Here is a 23,209-nt window from a genome sequence, read left to right on the forward strand (position 1 = left end):
AATGTATAGTCCAGTATATGTCAAATGATCAATTCCTTACGTAGATTCCTTCTATCGCAGTTGAATCAACTACAAGCTGTGCAGCTTCACTATTTGCTGTACGGGACGCGTCGTGTCGCAGCACTTTGGACTGCGCAAAGTGGTCACAGCTGTTGTTCACACTTTAAATACAGATTGCATTCGCAAAATTGGATACATTTACATTTAAAGTAAATGTGCTGAGTTTGTACCTCTTATCAAGAGGTTTTAAAAGCGACATCGTTGGTACATCCGTCCTCTCAACCAACAGGGAACCCGAAAGGGAGAATTTCAAACATTTGTCGCACTGAGACCCTCGACTCTGACCAGAAATGATGTCGGAGTCTGAAGTCTGGACGGTAAAGTTTTGTACTCTAAAGTAACATTTAAACTTGCCAGCAGTCAAAAGCAAGTCTTTATATTATTGGTTCTGGTGTACTATTTAAAAGCTCTTGTGTATGTTGATGTAGCTAAACCTACATTTGGACAACTTTCCGTGAATTCTTGTTTTTTTGCTGCACCTTGCCAGTAAAACGAACTAAAAAGTACTGCATCAAAATCATAGCCTTATAACAAACTAATTAGACCAATGTCTGATTTTATTCATGTTTTCATCGTATAGCACAGATTCATAGAGGTGTTTTTTGTTAAGCTTTCATTTCAGTTAGAAGTTAAAATATTTACCCTTTACACACCAGCTGTTAGTTAACTTTCACATTTCTTCAATGTTATTAGCAGTCAGCTCCAGTGAATATGTAATCTTAGTATTGATGTTACCTGAGAAATAATCTTTTGTCGCACATCTTCAGGAATCCAATCAGCTGTTTGTATGTGGAACCGGACTTCAGCTTGTGTGTTTACTAGAACAAAATGTGAAAAATGTACTATAACACAACAGTAGCTGACTCTCTGTAACCTGTGATGTTGTTGCCTGTCTAGTTAACTCTGTGGAGAATGCTTCCCCACAACAGTGCTCCTGATCACCCTGTACATTAAACATGCTTGTGAATATTTTAACAAAGACTTCCATTTCCATACCTTTATTAACATTCTGGCCTCCAGGGCCACTGCTTCGACAGTAGGTAATGGTGAGGAGATCTACACAAAAACAAAAGGTGCACGTCAGTAAACATGCTTCACAATAACATGCTTTATAAAAAGTAGTAATTCAATGCAACACTATTATGTCATAGCAGTGAAGGATGGGGGATTGTGATACAGTCTGAACGAAGACAAGCTTTTCCAAACTAGTCTGGACTTATTACAGTTTTTAAAGCTCTGGATTCCCGGATCCAAGTCATTGTAAACATATTCGGCTGCTTTCACAGCCCGATTAAAACCAATCTTGGACTGCGTAATGTTACCCTGGGTAAGGTAGTCCAAGATTAGTGATAATTAAAACAATCGCAGTAGAAACGCTTACACAAAAAAAAAAAAAAAAAAAAAAGCGAATAATAAAATGATGTATTTATTACAGTTACGTGGCCAAGGCGTAAATATGGGTTCCATGGTGTAATGGTTAGCACTCTGGACTCTGAATCCAGCAATCCGAGTTCAAATCTCGGTGGGACCGTCGTTTCAGTGCATTATTATTCTTAAGTTATTAAAACGTGTTTCGTCGAACTGACGTTTCTATCATAATAAATGCTGAGAAATTCACTGCAAAGTTGTGGGATGGCACCTTTTAGCCATAAAATCTAAAGTATAAAACCCTCAGAAATACTTTTATTTGCTTTTGTCTGCTTTTGCAACCTGTACTGAAAAATCCGAGGTGACCATAAAAAGCTTGCAGAGTACAGTACAGGTAAAAAGGTAAAGCGTTAATAATTTTTTTGGGGGGTTACCTTCCTTTCTGTATTTAGCGATAGTCTGGCACACAAATATGAGCAAGAACGGCATTTTCTTTAGCAGCCCCAGTGGCCTGGCCTCCTAAGCCAGGGATTGTGGGTTCGAGTCCCATCTGGGGTGTAACGTGTATGTTTTTTTTTTCTCACGACTGTTTTATAATAAACTTTCCAGACGTTTCCCCTCTCTTCAGCTATTATTCATCAAAATAAATAAACATATATTTCAACATGGTTAGCGTCAGTAACCATTTAAACACGGTGTCTGGTAAAGGCAATTTAACCTTACCACCCTAGAGTAACGTTAACCGCTATGATTAAATAGTAGTCCATTATATTAATTAATTTAACAGTATCTTATTAAACATTTGACAACTGATCAAAAGCCGAGTGGCGCAGCGGAAGCGTGCTGGGCCCATAACCCAGAGGTCGATGGATCGAAACCATCCTCTGCTAGATTTTTTTTGTCAGTTTGTATTTCAGCCGCTTTTATATATATTTCATATTAACAATCACATACCGGTATGTATTGTTTATAAAACCATTACTTCACAGAAGCGTCAGTCAATTCCATTTGTGCCCTGAGTACGAGGGGCGGGGCATCACTCAGCAATAGGAAAATAACAGACAAGAGGCAGCGCCAATTGGGTAAGCACATAGCTTTAGGGTATGGGCGGGGCTACTGGCTGCTTTTTTAATACCGTACCTCTTTGGGACTGTGGTAGTTCTGTACTTGTTTGCTTTGTTATGAAAAAATATTTCGTTGATACTGTAGTACAAACTACGCTAATTATAGATGAAAGAATTTACGTAAACGCTCTCTTTCGGTGAAAGACCGCGTGGCCTAATGGATAAGGCGTCTGACTTCGAATCAGAAGATTGAGGGTTCGAGTCCCTTCCTGGTCGTTTTTTTTTTTATTTTAGATTTTATTTATTAATTGTGTAACTTGTATTTCAGATCAAATAATACAATGTAAGTCAGTGTACATGTTTCTGCGTTTTAAAAAGTGATATAGGCTCTTTTCCTTTGGTGTGGTAAGGAAAATAATTTAACTTAAATATAGAAATATGTTCTACATCAGTGTGATCTCGTTAGAAATGTACCTAATGTATAGTCCAGTATATGTCAAATGATCAATTCCTTACGTAGATTCCTTCTATCGCAGATGAATCAACTACAAGCTGTGCAGCTTCACTATTTGCTGTACGGGACGCGTCGTGTCGCAGCACTTTTGACTGCGCAAAGTGGTCACAGCTGTTGTTCACACTTTAAATACAGATTGCATTCGCAAAATTGGATACATTTACATTTAAAGTAAATGTGCTGAGTTTGTACCTCTTATCAAGAGGTTTTAAAAGCGACATCGTTGGTACATCCGTCCTCTCAACCAACAGGGAACCCGAAAGGGAGAATTTCAAACATTTGTCGCACTGAGACCCTCGACTCTGACCAGAAATGATGTCGGAGTCTGAAGTCTGGACGGTAAAGTTTTGTACTCTAAAGTAACATTTAAACTTGCCAGCAGTCAAAAGCAAGTCTTTATATTATTGGTTCTGGTGTACTATTTAAAAGCTCTTGTGTATGTTGATGTAGCTAAACCTACATTTGGACAACTTTCCGTGAATTCTTGTTTTTTTGCCGCACCTTGCCAGTAAAACGAACTAAAAAGTACTGCATCAAAATCATAGCCTTATAACAAACTAATTAGACCAATGTCTGATTTTATTCATGTTTTCATCGTATAGCACAGATTCATAGAGGTGTTTTTTGTTAAGCTTTCATTTCAGTTAGAAGTTAAAATATTTACCCTTTACACACCAGCTGTTAGTTAACTTTCACATTTCTTCAATGTTATTAGCAGTCAGCTCCAGTGAATATGTAATCTTAGTATTGATGTTACCTGAGAAATAATCTTTTGTCGCACATCTTCAGGAATCCAATCAGCTGTTTGTATGTGGAACCGGACTTCAGCTTGTGTGTTTACTAGAACAAAATGCGAAAAATGTACTATAACACAACAGTAGCTGACTCTCTGTAACCTGTGATGTTGTTGCCTGTCTAGTTAACTCTGTGGAGAATGCTTCCCCACAACAGTGCTCCTGATCACCCTGTACATTAAACATGCTTGTGAATATTTTAACAAAGACTTCCATTTCCATACCTTTATTAACATTCTGGCTCCAGGGCCACTGCTTCGACAGTAGGTAATGGTGAGGAGATCTACACAAAAACAAAAGGTGCACGTCAGTAAACATGCTTCACAATAACATGCTTTATAAAAAGTAGTAATTCAATGCAACACTATTATGTCATAGCAGTGAAGGATGGGGGATTGTGATACAGTCTGAACGAAGACAAGCTTTTCCAAACTAGTCTGGACTTATTACAGTTTTTAAAGCTCTGGATTCCCGGATCCAAGTCATTGTAAACATATTCGGCTGCTTTCACAGCCCGATTAAAACCAAACTTGGACTGCGTAATGTTACCCTGGGTAAGGTAGTCCAAGATTGGTGCTAATTAAAACAATCGCAGTAGAAACGCTTACAAAAAAAAAAAAAAAAAAAAAAAAAATGAGAATAAAAATAAAATGATGTATTTATTACAGTTACGTGGCCAAGGCGTAAATATGGGTTCCATGGTGTAATGGTTAGCACTCTGGACTCTGAATCCAGCGATCCGAGATCAAATCTCGGTGGGACCTTCGTTTCAGTGCATTATTATTCTTAAGTTATTAAAAAGTGTTTCGTCGAACTGACGTTTCTATCATAATAAATGCTGAGAAATTCACTGCAAAGTTGTGGGATGGCACCTTTTAGCCATAAAATCTAAAGTATAAAACCCTCAGAAATACTTTTATTTGCTTTTGTCTGCTTTTGCAACCTGTACTGAAAAATCCGAGGTGACCATAAAAAGCTTGCAGAGTACAGTACAGGTAAAAAGGTAAAGCGTTAATAATTTTTTTTTTTGGGTTACCTTCCATTCTGTATTTAGCGATAGTCAGGCACACAAATATGAGCAAGAACGGCATTTTCTTTAGGAGCCCCAGTGGCCTAATGGATAAGGCACTGGCCTCCTAAGCCAGGGATTGTGGGTTCGAGTCCCATCTGGGGTGTAACGTGTATGTTTTTTTTTTTTCTCACGACTGTTTTATAATAAACTTTCCAGACGTTTCCCCTCTCTTCAGCTATTATTCATCAAAATAAATAAACATATATTTCAACATGGTTAGCGTCAGTAACCATTTAAACACGGTGTCTGGTAAACGCAATTTAACCTTACCACCCTAAAGTAACGTTAACCGCTATGATTAAATAGTAGTCCATTATATTAATTAATTTAACAGTATCTTATTAAACATTTGACAAATGAGCAAAAGCAGAGTGGCGCAGCGGAAGCGTGCTGGGCCCATAACCCAGAGGTCGATGGATCGAAACCATCCTCTGCTAGATTTTTTTTGTCAGTTTGTATTTCAGCCGCTTTTATATATATTTCATATTAACAATCACATACCGGTATGTATTGTTTATAAAACCATTACTTCACAGAAGCGTCAGTCAATTCCATTTGTGCCCTGAGTACGAGGGGCGGGGCATCACTCAGCAATAGGAAAATAACAGACAAGAGGCAGCGCCAATTGGGTAAGCACATAGCTTTAGGGTATGGGCGGGGCTACTGGCTGCTTTTTTAATTCCGTACCTCTTTGGGACTGTGGTAGTTCTGTACTTGTTTGCTTTGTTATGAAAAAATATTTCGTTGATACTGTAGTACAAACTACGCTAATTATAGATGAAAGTATTTACGTAAACGCTCTCTTTTGGTGAAAGACCGCGTGGCCTAATGGATAAGGCGTCTGACTTCGAATCAGAAGATTGAGGGTTCGAGTCCCTTCGTGGTCGTTTTATTTATTTTTTATTTTATTCATTAATTGTGTAACTTGTATTTCAGATCAAATAATACAATGTAAGTCAGTGTACATGTTTCTGCGTTTTAAAAAGTGATATAGGCTCTTTTCCTTTAGTGTGGTAAGGAAAATAATTTAACTTAAATATAGAAATATGTTCTACATCAGTGTGATCTCGTTAGAAATGTACCTAATGTATAGTCCAGTATATGTCAAATGATCAATTCCTTACGTAGATTCCTTCTATCGCAGGTGAATCAACTACAAGCTGTGCAGCTTCACTATTTGCTGTACGGGACGCGTCGTGTCGCAGCACTTTTGACTGCGCAAAGTGGTCACAGCTGTTGTTCACACTTTAAATACAGATTGCATTCGCAAAATTGGATACATTTACATTTAAAGTAAATGTGCTGAGTTTGTACCTCTTATAGAGGTTTTAAAAGTGACATCGTTGGTACATCCGTCCTCTCAACCAACAGGGAACCCGAAAGGGAGAATTTCAAACATTTGTCGCACTGAGACCCTCGACTCTGACCAGAAATGATGTCGGAGTCTGAAGTCTGGACGGTAAAGTTTTGTACTCTAAAGTAACATTTAAACTTGCCAGCAGTCAAAAGCAAGTCTTTATATTATTGGTTCTGGTGTACTATTTAAAAGCTCTTGTGTATGTTGATGTAGCTAAACCTACATTTGGACAACTTTCCGTGAATTCTTGTTTTTTTGCCGCACCTTGCCAGTAAAACGAACTAAAAAGTACTGCATCAAAATCATAGCCTTATAACAAACTAATTAGACCAATGTCTGATTTTATTCATGTTTTCATCGTATAGCACAGATTCATAGAGGTGTTTTTTGTTAAGCTTTCATTTCAGTTAGAAGTTAAAATATTTACCCTTTACACACCAGCTGTTAGTTAACTTTCACATTTCTTCAATGTTATTAGCAGTCAGCTCCAGTGAATATGTAATCTTAGTATTGATGTTACCTGAGAAATAATCTTTTGTCGCACATCTTCAGGAATCCAATCAGCTGTTTGTATGTGGAACCGGACTTCAGCTTGTGTGTTTACTAGAACAAAATGTGAAAAATGTACTATAACACAACAGTAGCTGACTCTCTATAACCTGTGCCTGTCTAGTTAACTCTGTGGAGAATGCTTCCCCACAACAGTGCTCCTGATCACCCTGTACATTAAACATGCTTGTGAATATTTTAACAAAGACTTCCATTTCCATACCTTTATTAACATTCTGGCTCCAGGGCCACTGCTTCGACAGTAGGTAATGGTGAGGAGATCTACACAAAAACAAAAGGTGCACGTCAGTAAACATGCTTCACAATAACATGCTTTATAAAAAGTAGTAATTCAATGCAACACTATTATGTCATAGCAGTGAAGGATGGGGGATTGTGATACAGTGTGAACGAAGACAAGCTTTTCCAAACTAGTCTGGACTTATTACAGTTTTTAAAGCTCTGGATTCCCGGATCCAAGTCATTGTAAACATATTCGGCTGCTTTCACAGCCCGATTAAAACCAATCTTGGACTGCGTAATGTTACCCTGGGTAAGGTAGTCCAAGATTAGTGATAATTAAAACAATCGCAGTAGAAACGCTTACACAAAAAAAAAAAAAAAAAAAAAAAGCGAATAATAAAATGATGTATTTATTACAGTTACGTGGCCAAGGCGTAAATATGGGTTCCATGGTGTAATGGTTAGCACTCTGGACTCTGAATCCAGCAATCCGAGTTCAAATCTCGGTGGGACCGTCGTTTCAGTGCATTATTATTCTTAAGTTATTAAAACGTGTTTCGTCGAACTGACGTTTCTATCATAATAAATGCTGAGAAATTCACTGCAAAGTTGTGGGATGGCACCTTTTAGCCATAAAATCTAAAGTATAAAACCCTCAGAAATACTTTTATTTGCTTTTGTCTGCTTTTGCAACCTGTACTGAAAAATCCGAGGTGACCATAAAAAGCTTGCAGAGTACAGTACAGGTAAAAAGGTAAAGCGTTAATAATTTTTTTGGGGGGTTACCTTCCTTTCTGTATTTAGCGATAGTCTGGCACACAAATATGAGCAAGAACGGCATTTTCTTTAGGAGCCCCAGTGGCCTGGCCTCCTAAGCCAGGGATTGTGGGTTCGAGTCCCATCTGGGGTGTAACGTGTATGTTTTTTTTTTTCTCACGACTGTTTTATAATAAACTTTCCAGACGTTTCCCCTCTCTTCAGCTATTATTCATCAAAATAAATAAACATATATTTCAACATGGTTAGCGTCAGTAACCATTTAAACACGGTGTCTGGTAAAGGCAATTTAACCTTACCACCCTAGAGTAACGTTAACCGCTATGATTAAATAGTAGTCCATTATATTAATTAATTTAACAGTATCTTATTAAACATTTGACAAATGAGCAAAAGCAGAGTGGCGCAGCGGAAGCGTGCTGGGCCCATAACCCAGAGGTCGATGGATCGAAACCATCCTCTGCTAGATTTTTTTTGTCAGTTTGTATTTCAGCCGCTTTTATATATATTTCATATTAACAATCACATACCGGTATGTATTGTTTATAAAACCATTACTTCACAGAAGCGTCAGTCAATTCCTTTTGTGCCCTGAGTACGAGGGGCGGGGCATCACTCAGCAATAGGAAAATAACAGACAAGAGGCAGCGCCAATTGGGTAAGCACATAGCTTTAGGGTATGGGCGGGGCTACTGGCTGCTTTTTTAATACCGTACCTCTTTGGGACTGTGGTAGTTCTGTACTTGTTTGCTTTGTTATGAAAAAATATTTCGTTGATACTGTAGTACAAACTACGCTAATTATAGATGAAAGTATTTACGTAAACGCTCTCTTTCGGTGAAAGACCGCGTGGCCTAATGGATAAGGCGTCTGACTTCGAATCAGAAGATTGAGGGTTCGAGTCCCTTCGTGGTCGTTTTTTTTTTTTATTTTAGATTTTATTTATTAATTGTGTAACTTGTATTTCAGATCAAATAATACAATGTAAGTCAGTGTACATGTTTCTGCGTTTTAAAAAGTGATATAGGCTCTTTTCCTTTGGTGTGGTAAGGAAAATAATTTAACTTAAATATAGAAATATGTTCTACATCAGTGTGATCTCGTTAGAAATGTACCTAATGTATAGTCCAGTATATGTCAAATGATCAATTCCTTACGTAGATTCCTTCTATCGCAGATGAATCAACTACAAGCTGTGCAGCTTCACTATTTGCTGTACGGGACGCGTCGTGTCGCAGCACTTTTGACTGCGCAAAGTGGTCACAGCTGTTGTTCACACTTTAAATACAGATTGCATTCGCAAAATTGGATACATTTACATTTAAAGTAAATGTGCTGAGTTTGTACCTCTTATCAAGAGGTTTTAAAAGCGACATCGTTGGTACATCCGTCCTCTCAACCAACAGGGAACCCGAAAGGGAGAATTTCAAACATTTGTCGCACTGAGACCCTCGACTCTGACCAGAAATGATGTCGGAGTCTGAAGTCTGGACGGTAAAGTTTTGTACTCTAAAGTAACATTTAAACTTGCCAGCAGTCAAAAGCAAGTCTTTATATTATTGGTTCTGGTGTACTATTTAAAAGCTCTTGTGTATGTTGATGTAGCTAAACCTACATTTGGACAACTTTCCGTGAATTCTTGTTTTTTTGCCGCACCTTGCCAGTAAAACGAACTAAAAAGTACTGCATCAAAATCATAGCCTTATAACAAACTAATTAGACCAATGTCTGATTTTATTCATGTTTTCATCGTATAGCACAGATTCATAGAGGTGTTTTTTGTTAAGCTTTCATTTCAGTTAGAAGTTAAAATATTTACCCTTTACACACCAGCTGTTAGTTAACTTTCACATTTCTTCAATGTTATTAGCAGTCAGCTCCAGTGAATATGTAATCTTAGTATTGATGTTACCTGAGAAATAATCTTTTGTCGCGCATCTTCAGGAATCCAATCAGCTGTTTGTATGTGGAACCGGACATCAGCTTGTGTGTTTACTAGAACAAAATGCGAAAAATGTACTATAACACAACAGTAGCTGACTCTCTGTAACCTGTGATGTTGTTGCCTGTCTAGTTAACTCTGTGGAGAATGCTTCCCCACAACAGTGCTCCTGATCACCCTGTACATTAAACATGCTTGTGAATATTTTAACAAAGACTTCCATTTCCATACCTTTATTAACATTCTGGCCTCCAGGGCCACTGCTTCGACAGTAGGTAATGGTGAGGCGATCTACACAAAAACAAAAGGTGCACGTCAGTAAACATGCTTCACAATAACATGCTTTATAAAAAGTAGTAATTCAATGCAACACTATTATGTCATAGCAGTGAAGGATGGGGGATTGTGATACAGTCTGAACGAAGACAAGCTTTTCCAAACTAGTCTGGACTTATTACAGTTTTTAAAGCTCTGGATTCCCGGATCCAAGTCATTGTAAACATATTCGGCTGCTTTCACAGCCCGATTAAAACCAATCTTGGACTGCGTAATGTTACCCTGGGTAAGGTAGTCCAAGATTAGTGCTAATTAAAACAATCGCAGTAGAAACGCTTACAAAAAAAAAAAAAAAAAAGATGTATTTATTACAGTTACGTGGCCAAGGCGTAAATGTGGGTTCCATGGTGTAATGGTTAGCACTCTGGACTCTGAATCCAGCGATCCGAGTTCAAATCTCGGTGGGACCTTCGTTTCAGTGCATTATTATTCTTAAGTTATTAAAAAGTGTTTCGTCGAACTGACGTTTCTATCATAATAAATGCTGAGAAATTCACTGCAAAGTTGTGGGATGGCACCTTTTAGCCATAAAATCTAAAGTATAAAACCCTCAGAAATACTTTTATTTGCTTTTGTCTGCTTTTGCAACCTGTACTGAAAAATCCGAGGTGACCATAAAAAGCTTGCAGAGTACAGTACAGGTAAAAAGGTAAAGCGTTAATAATTTTTTTTTTTTGGGTTCTTCCATTCTGTATTTAGCGATAGTCTGGCACACAAATATTAGCAAGAACGGCATTTTCTTTAGGAGCCCCAGTGGCCTAATGGATAAGGCACTGGCCTCCTAAGCCAGGGATTGTGGGTTCGAGTCCCATCTGGGGTGTAACGTGTATGTTTTTTTTTCACACGACTGTTTTATAATAAACTTTCCAGACGTTTCCCCTCTCTTCAGCTATTATTCATCAAAATAAATAAACATATATTTCAACATGGTTAGCGTCAGTAACCATTTAAACACGGTGTCTGGTAAAGGCAATTTAACCTTACCACCCTAAAGTAACGTTAACCGCTAATGATTAAATAGTAGTCCATTATATTAATTAATTTAACAGTATCTTATTAAACATTTGACAACTGAGCAAAAGCAGAGTGGCGCAGCGGAAGCGTGCTGGGCCCATAACCCAGAGGTCGATGGATCGAAACCATCCTCTGCTAGCTTTTTTTTGTCAGTTTGTATTTCAGCCGCTTTAATATATATTTCATATTAACAATCACATACCGGTATGTATTGTTTATAAAACCATTACTTCACAGAAGCGTCAGTCAATTCCATTTGTGCCCTGAGTACGAGGGGCGGGGCATCACTCAGCAATAGGAAAATAACAGACAAGAGGCAGCGCCAATTGGGTAAGCACATAGCTTTAGGGTATGGGCGGGGCTACTGGCTGCTTTTTTAATACCGTACCTCTTTGGGACTGTGGTAGTTCTGTACTTGTTTGCTTTGTTATGAAAACATATTTCGTTGATACTGTAGTACAAACTACGCTAATTATAGATGAAAGTATTTACTAAACGCTCTCTTTTGGTGAAAGACCGCGTGGCCTAATGGATAAGGCGTTTGACTTCGAATCAGAAGATTGAGGGTTCGAGTCCCTTCGTGATCGTTTTTTTTATTTTAGATTTAATTTATTAATTGTGTAACTTGTATTTCAGATCAAATAATACAATGTAAGTCAGTGTACATGTTTCTGCGTTTTAAAAAGTGATATAGGCTCTTTTCCTTTGGTGTGGTAAGGAAAATAATTTATTATTATTATTCATTTCTTAGCAGACGCCCTTATCCAGGGCGACTTACAATTGTTACAAAATATCACATTATACAGATATCACACTATTTTTACATACAATTACCCATTTATACAGTTGGGTTTTTACTGGAGCAATCTAGGTAAAGTACCTTGCTCAAGGGTACAACAGCAGTGTCCCCCACTGGGGATTGAACCCACAACCCTCCGGTCAAGAGTCCAGAGCCCTAACCACTACTCCACACTGCTGCTCCACACTGCTCCAACTTAAATATAGAAATATGTTCTACATCAGTGTGATCTCGTTAGAAATGTACCTAATGTATAGTCCAGTATATGTCAAATGATCAATTCCTTACGTAGATTCCTTCTATCGCAGGTGAATCAACTACAAGCTGTGCAGCTTCACTATTTGCTGTACGGGACGCGTCGTGTCGCAGCACTTTTGACTGCGCAAAGTGGTCACAGCTGTTGTTCACACTTTAAATACAGATTGCATTCGCAAAATTGGATACATTTACATTTAAAGTAAATGTGCTGAGTTTGTACCTCTTATCAAGAGGTTTTAAAAGCGACATCGTTGGTACATCCGTCCTCTCAACCAACAGGGAACCCGAAAGGGAGAATTTCAAACATTTGTCGCACTGAGACCCTCGACTCTGACCAGAAATGATGTCGGAGTCTGAAGTCTGGACGGTAAAGTTTTGTACTCTAAAGTAACATTTAAACTTGCCAGCAGTCAAAAGCAAGTCTTTATATTATTGGTTCTGGTGTACTATTTAAAAGCTCTTGTGTATGTTGATGTAGCTAAACCTACATTTGGACAACTTTCCGTGAATTCTTGTTTTTTTGCCGCACCTTGCCAGTAAAACGAACTAAAAAGTACTGCATCAAAATCATAGCCTTATAACAAACTAATTAGACCAATGTCTGATTTTATTCATGTTTTCATCGTATAGCACAGATTCATAGAGGTGTTTTTTGTTAAGCTTTCATTTCAGTTAGAAGTTAAAATATTTACCCTTTACACACCAGCTGTTAGTTAACTTTCACATTTCTTCAATGTTATTAGCAGTCAGCTCCAGTGAATATGTAATCTTAGTATTGATGTTACCTGAGAAATAATCTTTTGTCGCACATCTTCAGGAATCCAATCAGCTGTTTGTATGTGGAACCGGACTTCAGCTTGTGTGTTTACTAGAACAAAATGCGAAAAATGTACTATAACACAACAGTAGCTGACTCTCTGTAACCTGTGATGTTGTTGCCTGTCTAGTTAACTCTGTGGAGAATGCTTCCCCACAACAGTGCTCCTGATCACCCTGTACATTAAACATGCTTGTGAATATTTTAACAAAGACTTCCATTTCCATACCTTTATTAACATTCTGGCCTCCAGGGCCACTGCTTCGACAGTAGGTAATGGTGAGGAGATCTACACAAAAACAAAAGGTGCACGTCAGTAAACATGCTTCACAATAACATGCTTTATAAAAAGTAGTAATTCAATGCAACACTATTATGTCATAGCAGTGAAGGATGGGGGATTGTGATACAGTCTGAACGAAGACAAGCTTTTCCAAACTAGTCTGGACTTATTACAGTTTTTAAAGCTCTGGATTCCCGGATCCAAGTCATTGTAAACATATTCGGCTGCTTTCACAGCCCGATTAAAACCAATCTTGGACTGCGTAATGTTACCCTGGGTAAGGTAGTCCAAGATTAGTGCTAATTAAAACAATCGCAGTAGAAACGCTTACACACAAAAAAAAAAAAAAAAAAATCGAATAATAAAATGATGTATTTATTACAGTTACGTGGCCAAGGCGTAAATATGGGTTCCATGGTGTAATGGTTAGCACTCTGGACTCTGAATCCAGCAATCCGAGTTCAAATCTCGGTGGGACCGTCGTTTCAGTGCATTATTATTCTTAAGTTATTAAAACGTGTTTCGTCGAACTGACGTTTCTATCATAATAAATGCTGAGAAATTCACTGCAAAGTTGTGGGATGGCACCTTTTAGCCATAAAATCTAAAGTATAAAACCCTCAGAAATACTTTTATTTGCTTTTGTCTGCTTTTGCAACCTGTACTGAAAAATCCGAGGTGACCATAAAAAGCTTGCAGAGTACAGTACAGGTAAAAAGGTAAAGCGTTAATAATTTTTTTGGGGGGTTACCTTCCTTTCTGTATTTAGCGATAGTCTGGCACACAAATATGAGCAAGAACGGCATTTTCTTTAGGAGCCCCAGTGGCCTGGCCTCCTAAGCCAGGGATTGTGGGTTCGAGTCCCATCTGGGGTGTAACGTGTATGTTTTTTTTTTTCTCACGACTGTTTTATAATAAACTTTCCAGACGTTTCCCCTCTCTTCAGCTATTATTCATCAAAATAAATAAACATATATTTCAACATGGTTAGCGTCAGTAACCATTTAAACACGGTGTCTGGTAAAGGCAATTTAACCTTACCACCCTAAAGTAACGTTAACCGCTATGATTAAATAGTAGTCCATTATATTAATTAATTTAACAGTATCTTATTAAACATTTGACAACTGAGCAAAAGCAGAGTGGCGCAGCGGAAGCGTGCTGGGCCCATAACCCAGAGGTCGATGGATCGAAACCATCCTATGCTAGTTTTTTTTTGTCAGTTTGTATTTCAGCCGCTTTTATATATATATTTCATATTAACAATCACATACCGGTATGTATTGTTTATAAAACCATTACTTCAAGAAGCGTCAGTCAATTCCATTTGTGCCCTGAGTACGAGGGGCGGGGCATCACTCAGCAATAGGAAAATAACAGACAAGAGGCAGCGCCAATTGGGTAAGCACATAGCTTTAGGGTATGGGCGGGGCTACTGGCTGCTTTTTTAATACCGTACCTCTTTGGGACTGTGGTAGTTCTGTACTTGTTTGCTTTGTTATGAAAAAATATTTCGTTGATACTGTAGTACAAACTACGCTAATTATAGATGAAAGTATTTACGTAAACGCTCTCTTTCGGTGAAAGACCGCGTGGCCTAATGGATAAGGCGTCTGACTTCGAATCAGAAGATTGAGGGTTCGAGTCCCTTCGTGGTCGTTTGTTTATTTTAGATTTTATTTATTAATTGTGTAACTTGTATTTCAGATCAAATAATACAATGTAAGTCAGTGTACATGTTTCTGCGTTTTAAAAAGTGATATAGGCTCTTTTCCTTTGGTGTGGTAAGGAAAATAATTTAACTTAAATATAGAAATATGTTCTACATCAGTGTGATCTCGTTAGAAATGTACCTAATGTATAGTCCAGTATATGTCAAATGATCAATTCCTTACGTAGATTCCTTCTATCGCAGGTGAATCAACTACAAGCTGTGAAGCTTCACTATTTGCTGTACAGGACGCGTCGTGTCGCAGCACTTTTGACTGCGCAAAGTGGTCACAGCTGTTGTTCACACTTTAAATACAGATTGCATTCGCAAAATTGGATACATTTACATTTAAAGTAAATGTGCTGAGTTTGTACCTCTTATCAAGAGGTTTTAAAAGCGACATCGTTGGTACATCCGTCCTCTCAACCAACAGGGAACCCGAAAGGGAGAATTTCAAACATTTGTCGCACTGAGACCCTCGACTCTGACCAGAAATGATGTCGGAGTCTGAAGTCTGGACGGTAAAGTTTTGTACTCTAAAGTAACATTTAAACTTGCCAGCAGTCAAAAGCAAGTCTTTATATTATTGGTTCTGGTGTACTATTTAAAAGCTCTTGTGTATGTTGATGTAGCTAAACCTACATTTGGACAACTTTCCGTGAATTCTTGTTTTTTTGCCGCACCTTGCCAGTAAAACGAACTAAAAAGTACTGCATCAAAATCATAGCCTTATAACAAACTAATTAGACCAATGTCTGATTTTATTCATGTTTTCATCGTATAGCACAGATTCATAGAGGTGTTTTTTGTTAAGCTTTCATTTCAGTTAGAAGTTAAAATATTTACCCTTTACACACCAGCTGTTAGTTAACTTTCACATTTCTTCAATGTTATTAGCAGTCTGCTCCAGTGAATATGTAATCTTAGTATTGATGTTACCTGAGAAATAATCTTTTGTCGCGCATCTTCAGGAATCCAATCAGCTGTTTGTATGTGGAACCGGACATCAGCTTGTGTGTTTACTAGAACAAAATGCGAAAAATGTACTATAACACAACAGTAGCTGACTCTCTATAACCTGTGCCTGTCTAGTTAACTCTGTGGAGAATGCTTCCCCACAACAGTGCTCCTGATCACCCTGTACATTAAACATGCTTGTGAATATTTTAACAAAGACTTCCATTTCCATACCTTTATTAACATTCTGGCCCACAGGGCCACTGCTTCGACAGTAGGTAATGGTGAGGCGATCTACACAAAAACAAAAGGTGCACGTCAGTAAACATGCTTCACAATAACATGCTTTATAAAAAGTAGTAATTCAATGCAACACTATTATGTCATAGCAGTGAAGGATGGGGGATTGTGATACAGTCTGAAAGAAGACAAGCTTTTCCAAACTAGTCTGGACTTATTACAGTTTTTAAAGCTCTGGATTCCCGGATCCAAGTCATTGTAAACATATTCGGCTGCTTTCACAGCCCGATTAAAACCAATCTTGGACTGTGTAATGTTACCCTGTGAAAGGTAGTCCAAGATTAGTGCTAATTAAAACAATCGCAGTAGAAACGCTTACACACACACACAAAAAAAAAGAAAAAAAAAGGCGAATAATAAAATGATGTATTTATTACAGTTACGTGGCCAAAACGTAAATATGGGTTCCATGGTGTAATGGTTAGCACTCTGGACTCTGAATCCAGCGAGCCGAGTTCAAATCTCGGTGGGACCTTCGTTTTAGTGCATTATTATTCTTAAGTTATTAAAAAGTGTTTCGTCGAACTGACGTTTCTATCATAATAAATGCTTAGAAATTCACTGCAAAGTTGTGGGATGGCACCTTTTAGCCATAAAATCTAAAGTATAAAACCCTCAGAAATACTTTTATTTGCTTTTGTCTGCTTTTGCAACCTGTACTGAAAAATCCGAGGTGACCGTAAAAAGCTTGCAGAGTACAGTACAGGTAAAAAGGTAAAGCGTTAATAATTTTTTTTTGGGTTACCTTCCATTCTGTATTTAGCGATAGTCAGGCACACAAATATGAGCAGGAACGACATTTTCTTTAGGAGCCCCAGTGGCCTAATGGATAAGGCACTGGCCTCCTAAGCCAGGGATTGTGGGTTCGAGTCCCATCTGGGGTGTAACGTGTATGTTTTTTTTTTTCTCACGACTGTTTTATAATAAACTTTCCAGACGTTTCCCCTCTCTTCAGCTATTATTCATCAAAATAAATAAACATATATTTCAACATGGTTAGCGTCAGTAACCATTTAAACACGGTGTCTGGTAAAGGCAATTTAACCTTACCACCCTAGAGTAACGTTAACCGCTATGATTAAATAGTAGTCCATTATATTAATTAATTTAACAGTATCTTATTAAACATTTGACAACTGAGCAAAAGCAGAGTGGCGCAGCGGAAGCGTGCTGGGCCCATAACCCAGAGGTCGATGGATCGAAACCATCCTATGCTAGTTTTTTTTTGTCAGTTTGTATTTCAGCCGCTTTTATATATATATTTCATATTAACAATCACATACCGGTATGTATTGTTTATAAAACCATTACTTCACAGAAGCGTCAGTCAATTCCATTTGTGCCCTGAGTACGAGGGGCGGGGCATCACTCAGCAATAGGAAAATAACAGACAAGAGGCAGCGCCAATTGGGTAAGCACATAGCTTTAGGGTATGGGCGGGGCTACTGGCTGCTTTTTTAATACCGTACCTCTTTGGGACTGTGGTAGTTCTGTACTTGTTTGCTTTGTTATGAAAAAAATATTTCGTTGATACTGTAGTACAAACTACGCTAATTATAGATGAAAGTATTTACGTAAACGATCTCTTTCGGTGAAAGACCGCGTGGCCTAATGGATAAGGCGTCTGACTTCGAATCAGAAGATTGAGGGTTCGAGTCCCTTCGTGGTCGTTTTTTTTATTTTAGATTTTATTTATTAATTGTGTAACTTGTATTTCAGATCAAATAATACAATGTAAGTCAGTGTACATGTTTCTGCGTTTTAAAAAGTGATATAGGCTCTTTTCCTTTGGTGTGGTAAGGAAAATAATTTAACTTAAATATAGAAATATGTTCTACGTCAGTGTGATCTCGTTAGAAATGTACCTAATGTATAGTCCAGTATATGTCAAATGATCAATTCCTTACGTAGATTCCTTCTATCGCAGATGAATCAACTACAAGCTGTGCAGCTTCACTATTTGCTGTACGGGACGCGTCGTGTCGCAGCACTTTTGACTGCGCAAAGTGGTCACAGCTGTTGTTCACACTTTAAATACAGATTGCATTCGCAAAATTGGATACATTTACATTTAAAGTAAATGTGCTGAGTTTGTACCTCTTATCAAGAGGTTTTAAAAGCGACATCGTTGGTACATCCGTCCTCTCAACCAACAGGGAACCCGAAAGGGAGAATTTCAAACATTTGTCGCACTGAGACCCTCGACTCTGACCAGAAATGATGTCGGAGTCTGAAGTCTGGACGGTAAAGTTTTGTACTCTAAAGTAACATTTAAACTTGCCAGCAGTCAAAAGCAAGTCTTTATATTATTGGTTCTGGTGTACTATTTAAAAGCTCTTGTGTATGTTGATGTAGCTAAACCTACATTTGGACAACTTTCCGTGAATTCTTGTTTTTTTGCCGCACCTTGCCAGTAAAACGAACTAAAAAGTACTGCATCAAAATCATAGCCTTATAACAAACTAATTAGACCAATGTCTGATTTTATTCATGTTTTCATCGTATAGCACAGATTCATAGAGGTGTTTTTTGTTAAGCTTTCATTTCAGTTAGAAGTTAAAATATTTACCCTTTACACACCAGCTGTTAGTTAACTTTCACATTTCTTCAATGTTATTAGCAGTCAGCTCCAGTGAATATGTAATCTTAGTATTGATGTTACCTGAGAAATAATCTTTTGTCGCACATCTTCAGGAATCCAATCAGCTGTTTGTATGTGGAACCGGACTTCAGCTTGTGTGTTTACTAGAACAAAATGCGAAAAATGTACTATAACACAACAGTAGCTGACTCTCTGTAACCTGTGATGTTGTTGCCTGTCTAGTTAACTCTGTGGAGAATGCTTCCCCACAACAGTGCTCCTGATCACCCTGTACATTAAACATGCTTGTGAATATTTTAACAAAGACTTCCATTTCCATACCTTTATTAACATTCTGGCTCCAGGGCCACTGCTTCGACAGTAGGTAATGGTGAGGAGATCTACACAAAAACAAAAGGTGCACGTCAGTAAACATGCTTCACAATAACATGCTTTATAAAAAGTAGTAATTCAATGCAACACTATTATGTCATAGCAGTGAAGGATGGGGGATTGTGATACAGTCTGAACGAAGACAAGCTTTTCCAAACTAGTCTGGACTTATTACAGTTTTTAAAGCTCTGGATTCCCGGATCCAAGTCATTGTAAACATATTCGGCTGCTTTCACAGCCCGATTAAAACCAATCTTGGACTGCGTAATGTTACCCTGGGTAAGGTAGTCCAAGATTAGTGCTAATTAAAACAATCGCAGTAGAAACGCTTACAAAAAAAAAAAAAAAAAAAAAAAAAAAATGATGTATTTATTACAGTTACGTGGCCAAGGCGTAAATGTGGGTTCCATGGTGTAATGGTTAGCACTCTGGACTCTGAATCCAGCGATCCGAGTTCAAATCTCGGTGGGAACTTCGTTTCAGTGCATTATTATTCTTAAGTTATTAAAAAGTGTTTAGTCGAACTGACGTTTCTATCATAATAAATGCTGAGAAATTCACTGCAAAGTTGTGGGATGGCACCTTTTAGCCATAAAATCTAAAGTATAAAACCCTCAGAAATACTTTTATTTGCTTTTGTCTGCTTTTGCAACCTGTACTGAAAAATCCGAGGTGACCATAAAAAGCTTGCAGAGTACAGTACAGGTAAAAAGGTAAAGCGTTAATATTTTTTTTTTTGGGTTCCCTTCCATTCTGTATTTAGCGATAGTCTGGCACACAAATATGAGCAAGAACGGCATTTTCTTTAGGAGCCCCAGTGGCCTAATGGATAAGGCACTGGCCTCCTAAGCCAGGGATTGTGGGTTCGAGTCCCATCTGGGGTGTAACGTGTATGTTTTTTTTTTTCTCACGACTGTTTTATAATAAACTTTCCAGACGTTTCCCCTCTTTTCAGCTATTATTCATCAAAATAAATAAACATATATTTCAACATGGTTAGCGTCAGTAACCATTTAAACACGGTGTCTGGTAAAGGCAATTTAACCTTACCACCCTAGAGTAACGTTAACCGCTATGATTAAATAGTAGTCCATTATATTAATTAATTTAACAGTATCTTATTAAACATTTGACAACTGAGCAAAAGCAGAGTGGCGCAGCGGAAGCGTGCTGGGCCCATAACCCAGAGGTCGATGGATCGAAACCATCCTCTGCTAGATTTTTTTTGTCAGTTTGTATTTCAGCCGCTTTTATATATATTTTATATTAACAATCACATACCGGTATGTATTGTTTATAAAACCATTACTTCACAGAAGCGTCAGTCAATTCCTTTTGTGCCCTGAGTACGAGGGGCGGGGCATCACTCCCCAATAGGAAAATAACAGACAAGAGGCAGCGCCAATTGGGTAAGCACATAGCTTTAGGGTATGGGCGGGGCTACTGGCTGCTTTTTTAATACCGTACCTCTTTGGGACTGTGGTAGTTCTGTACTTGTTTGCTTTGTTATGAAAACATATTTCGTTGATACTGTAGTACAAACTACGCTAATTATAGATGAAAGTATTTACGTAAACGCTCTCTTTCGGTGAAAGACCGCGTGGCCTAATGGATAAGGCGTCTGACTTCGAATCAGAAGATTGAGGGTTCGAGTCCCTTCGTGGTCGTTTGTTTATTTTAGATTTTATTTATTAATTGTGTAACTTGTATTTCAGATCAAATAATACAATGTAAGTCAGTGTACATGTTTCTGCGTTTTAAAAAGTGATATAGGCTCTTTTCCTTTGGTGTGGTAAGGAAAATAATTTAACTTAAATATAGAAATATGTTCTACATCAGTGTGATCTCGTTAGAAATGTACCTAATGTATAGTCCAGTATATGTCAAATGATCAATTCCTTACGTAGATTCCTTCTATCGCAGGTGAATCAACTACAAGCTGTGCAGCTTCACTATTTGCTGTACGGGACGCGTCGTGTCGCAGCACTTTTGACTGCGCAAAGTGGTCACAGCTGTTGTTCACACTTTAAATACAGATTGCATTCGCAAAATTGGATACATTTACATTTAAAGTAAATGTGCTGAGTTTGTACCTCTTATCAAGAGGTTTTAAAAGCGACATCGTTGGTACATCCGTCCTCTCAACCAACAGGGAACCCGAAAGGGAGAATTTCAAACATTTGTCGCACTGAGACCCTCGACTCTGACCAGAAATGATGTCGGAGTCTGAAGTCTGGACGGTAAAGTTTTGTACTCTAAAGTAACATTTAAACTTGCCAGCAGTCAAAAGCAAGTCTTTATATTATTGGTTCTGGTGTACTATTTAAAAGCTCTTGTGTATGTTGATGTAGCTAAACCTACATTTGGACAACTTTCCGTGAATTCTTGTTTTTTTGCCGCACCTTGCCAGTAAAACGAACTAAAAAGTACTGCATCAAAATCATAGCCTTATAACAAACTAATTAGACCAATGTCTGATTTTATTCATGTTTTCATCGTATAGCACAGATTCATAGAGGTGTTTTTTGTTAAGCTTTCATTTCAGTTAGAAGTTAAAATATTTACCCTTTACACACCAGCTGTTAGTTAACTTTCACATTTCTTCAATGTTATTAGCAGTCAGCTCCAGTGAATATGTAATCTTAGTATTGATGTTACCTGAGAAATAATCTTTTGTCGCGCATCTTCAGGAATCCAATCAGCTGTTTGTATGTGAAACCGGACTTCAGCTTGTGTGTTTACTAGAACAAAATGCGAAAAATGTACTATAACACAACAGTAGCTGACTCTCTGTAACCTGTGATGTTGTTGCCTGTCTAGTTAACTCTGTGGAGAATGCTTCCCCACAACAGTGCTCCTGATCACCCTGTACATTAAACATGCTTGTGAATATTTTAACAAAGACTTCCATTTCCATACCTTTATTAACATTCTGGCCTCCAGGGCCACTGCTTCGACAGTAGGTAATGGTGAGGCGATCTACACAAAAACAAAAGGTGCACGTCAGTAAACATGCTTCACAATAACATGCTTTATAAAAAGTAGTAATTCAATGCAACACTATTATGTCATAGCAGTGAAGGATGGGGGATTGTGATACAGTCTGAACGAAGACAAGCTTTTCCAAACTAGTCTGGACTTATTACAGTTTTTAAAGCTCTGGATTCCCGGATCCAAGTCATTGTAAACATATTCGGCTGCTTTCACAGCCCGATTAAAACCAATCTTGGACTGCGTAATGTTACCCTGGGTAAGGTAGTCCAAGATTAGTGCTAATTAAAACAATCGCAGTAGAAACGCTTACAAAAAAAAAAAAAAAAAAAAGATGTATTTATTACAGTTACGTGGCCAAGGCGTAAATGTGGGTTCCATGGTGTAATGGTTAGCACTCTGGACTCTGAATCCAGCGATCCGAGTTCAAATCTCGGTGGGACCTTCGTTTCAGTGCATTATTATTCTTAAGTTATTAAAAAGTGTTTCGTCGAACTGACGTTTCTATCATAATAAATGCTGAGAAATTCACTGCAAAGTTGTGGGATGGCACCTTTTAGCCATAAAATCTAAAGTATAAAACCCTCAGAAATACTTTTATTTGCTTTTGTCTGCTTTTGCAACCTGTACTGAAAAATCCGAGGTGACCATAAAAAGCTTGCAGAGTACAGTACAGGTAAAAAGGTAAAGCGTTAATAATTTTTTTTTTTTGGGTTACCTTCCATTCTGTATTTAGCGATAGTCTGGCACACAAATATGAGCAAGAACGGCATTTTCTTTAGGAGCCCCAGTGGCCTAATGGATAAGGCACTGGCCTCCTAAGCCAGGGATTGTGGGTTCGAGTCCCATCTGGGGTGTATGTTTTTTTTTTCACACGACTGTTTTATAATAAACTTTCCAGACGTTTCCCCTCTCTTCAGCTATTATTCATCAAAATAAATAAACATATATTTCAACATGGTTAGCGTCAGTAACCATTTAAACACGGTGTCTGGTAAAGGCAATTTAACCTTACCACCCTAAAGTAAC

General features: G+C 38.0%; 20 non-coding genes across 20 annotated transcripts; all 20 read left to right on the forward strand.

Annotated features, from left to right (window-relative positions):
• Positions 1–1,519: 1,519 nt before the first annotated feature.
• trnaq-cug (transfer RNA glutamine (anticodon CUG)) lies at positions 1,520–1,591 on the forward strand. Its single transcript has one exon. It is a non-coding gene; the product is annotated as a tRNA-Gln (tRNA).
• A 1,104-nt stretch (positions 1,592–2,695) lies between these two features.
• Positions 2,696–2,768, forward strand: trnar-ucg (transfer RNA arginine (anticodon UCG)). Its single transcript has one exon. It is a non-coding gene; the product is annotated as a tRNA-Arg (tRNA).
• A 1,724-nt stretch (positions 2,769–4,492) lies between these two features.
• On the forward strand, positions 4,493–4,564 carry trnaq-cug (transfer RNA glutamine (anticodon CUG)). Its single transcript has one exon. It is a non-coding gene; the product is annotated as a tRNA-Gln (tRNA).
• A 338-nt stretch (positions 4,565–4,902) lies between these two features.
• Positions 4,903–4,975, forward strand: trnar-ccu (transfer RNA arginine (anticodon CCU)). The gene has a single exon. It is a non-coding gene; the product is annotated as a tRNA-Arg (tRNA).
• Positions 4,976–5,686: 711 nt separating this feature from the next.
• trnar-ucg (transfer RNA arginine (anticodon UCG)) lies at positions 5,687–5,759 on the forward strand. The gene has a single exon. It is a non-coding gene; the product is annotated as a tRNA-Arg (tRNA).
• A 1,705-nt stretch (positions 5,760–7,464) lies between these two features.
• Positions 7,465–7,536, forward strand: trnaq-cug (transfer RNA glutamine (anticodon CUG)). The gene has a single exon. It is a non-coding gene; the product is annotated as a tRNA-Gln (tRNA).
• Positions 7,537–8,641: 1,105 nt separating this feature from the next.
• Positions 8,642–8,714, forward strand: trnar-ucg (transfer RNA arginine (anticodon UCG)). Its single transcript has one exon. It is a non-coding gene; the product is annotated as a tRNA-Arg (tRNA).
• Positions 8,715–10,414: 1,700 nt separating this feature from the next.
• trnaq-cug (transfer RNA glutamine (anticodon CUG)) lies at positions 10,415–10,486 on the forward strand. Its single transcript has one exon. It is a non-coding gene; the product is annotated as a tRNA-Gln (tRNA).
• A 337-nt stretch (positions 10,487–10,823) lies between these two features.
• trnar-ccu (transfer RNA arginine (anticodon CCU)) lies at positions 10,824–10,896 on the forward strand. The gene has a single exon. It is a non-coding gene; the product is annotated as a tRNA-Arg (tRNA).
• Positions 10,897–11,604: 708 nt separating this feature from the next.
• trnar-ucg (transfer RNA arginine (anticodon UCG)) lies at positions 11,605–11,677 on the forward strand. The gene has a single exon. It is a non-coding gene; the product is annotated as a tRNA-Arg (tRNA).
• Positions 11,678–13,655: 1,978 nt separating this feature from the next.
• Positions 13,656–13,727, forward strand: trnaq-cug (transfer RNA glutamine (anticodon CUG)). Its single transcript has one exon. It is a non-coding gene; the product is annotated as a tRNA-Gln (tRNA).
• A 1,106-nt stretch (positions 13,728–14,833) lies between these two features.
• trnar-ucg (transfer RNA arginine (anticodon UCG)) lies at positions 14,834–14,906 on the forward strand. Its single transcript has one exon. It is a non-coding gene; the product is annotated as a tRNA-Arg (tRNA).
• A 1,712-nt stretch (positions 14,907–16,618) lies between these two features.
• trnaq-cug (transfer RNA glutamine (anticodon CUG)) lies at positions 16,619–16,690 on the forward strand. The gene has a single exon. It is a non-coding gene; the product is annotated as a tRNA-Gln (tRNA).
• Positions 16,691–17,026: 336 nt separating this feature from the next.
• trnar-ccu (transfer RNA arginine (anticodon CCU)) lies at positions 17,027–17,099 on the forward strand. The gene has a single exon. It is a non-coding gene; the product is annotated as a tRNA-Arg (tRNA).
• A 713-nt stretch (positions 17,100–17,812) lies between these two features.
• trnar-ucg (transfer RNA arginine (anticodon UCG)) lies at positions 17,813–17,885 on the forward strand. The gene has a single exon. It is a non-coding gene; the product is annotated as a tRNA-Arg (tRNA).
• A 1,706-nt stretch (positions 17,886–19,591) lies between these two features.
• On the forward strand, positions 19,592–19,663 carry trnaq-cug (transfer RNA glutamine (anticodon CUG)). The gene has a single exon. It is a non-coding gene; the product is annotated as a tRNA-Gln (tRNA).
• Positions 19,664–20,000: 337 nt separating this feature from the next.
• trnar-ccu (transfer RNA arginine (anticodon CCU)) lies at positions 20,001–20,073 on the forward strand. Its single transcript has one exon. It is a non-coding gene; the product is annotated as a tRNA-Arg (tRNA).
• Positions 20,074–20,783: 710 nt separating this feature from the next.
• Positions 20,784–20,856, forward strand: trnar-ucg (transfer RNA arginine (anticodon UCG)). Its single transcript has one exon. It is a non-coding gene; the product is annotated as a tRNA-Arg (tRNA).
• Positions 20,857–22,553: 1,697 nt separating this feature from the next.
• trnaq-cug (transfer RNA glutamine (anticodon CUG)) lies at positions 22,554–22,625 on the forward strand. The gene has a single exon. It is a non-coding gene; the product is annotated as a tRNA-Gln (tRNA).
• A 339-nt stretch (positions 22,626–22,964) lies between these two features.
• trnar-ccu (transfer RNA arginine (anticodon CCU)) lies at positions 22,965–23,037 on the forward strand. The gene has a single exon. It is a non-coding gene; the product is annotated as a tRNA-Arg (tRNA).
• Positions 23,038–23,209: the final 172 nt, after the last annotated feature.

This window comes from Acipenser ruthenus, chromosome 17 (assembly GCF_902713425.1).
Source record: "Acipenser ruthenus chromosome 17, fAciRut3.2 maternal haplotype, whole genome shotgun sequence".
Taxonomy (NCBI): domain Eukaryota; kingdom Metazoa; phylum Chordata; class Actinopteri; order Acipenseriformes; family Acipenseridae; genus Acipenser; species Acipenser ruthenus.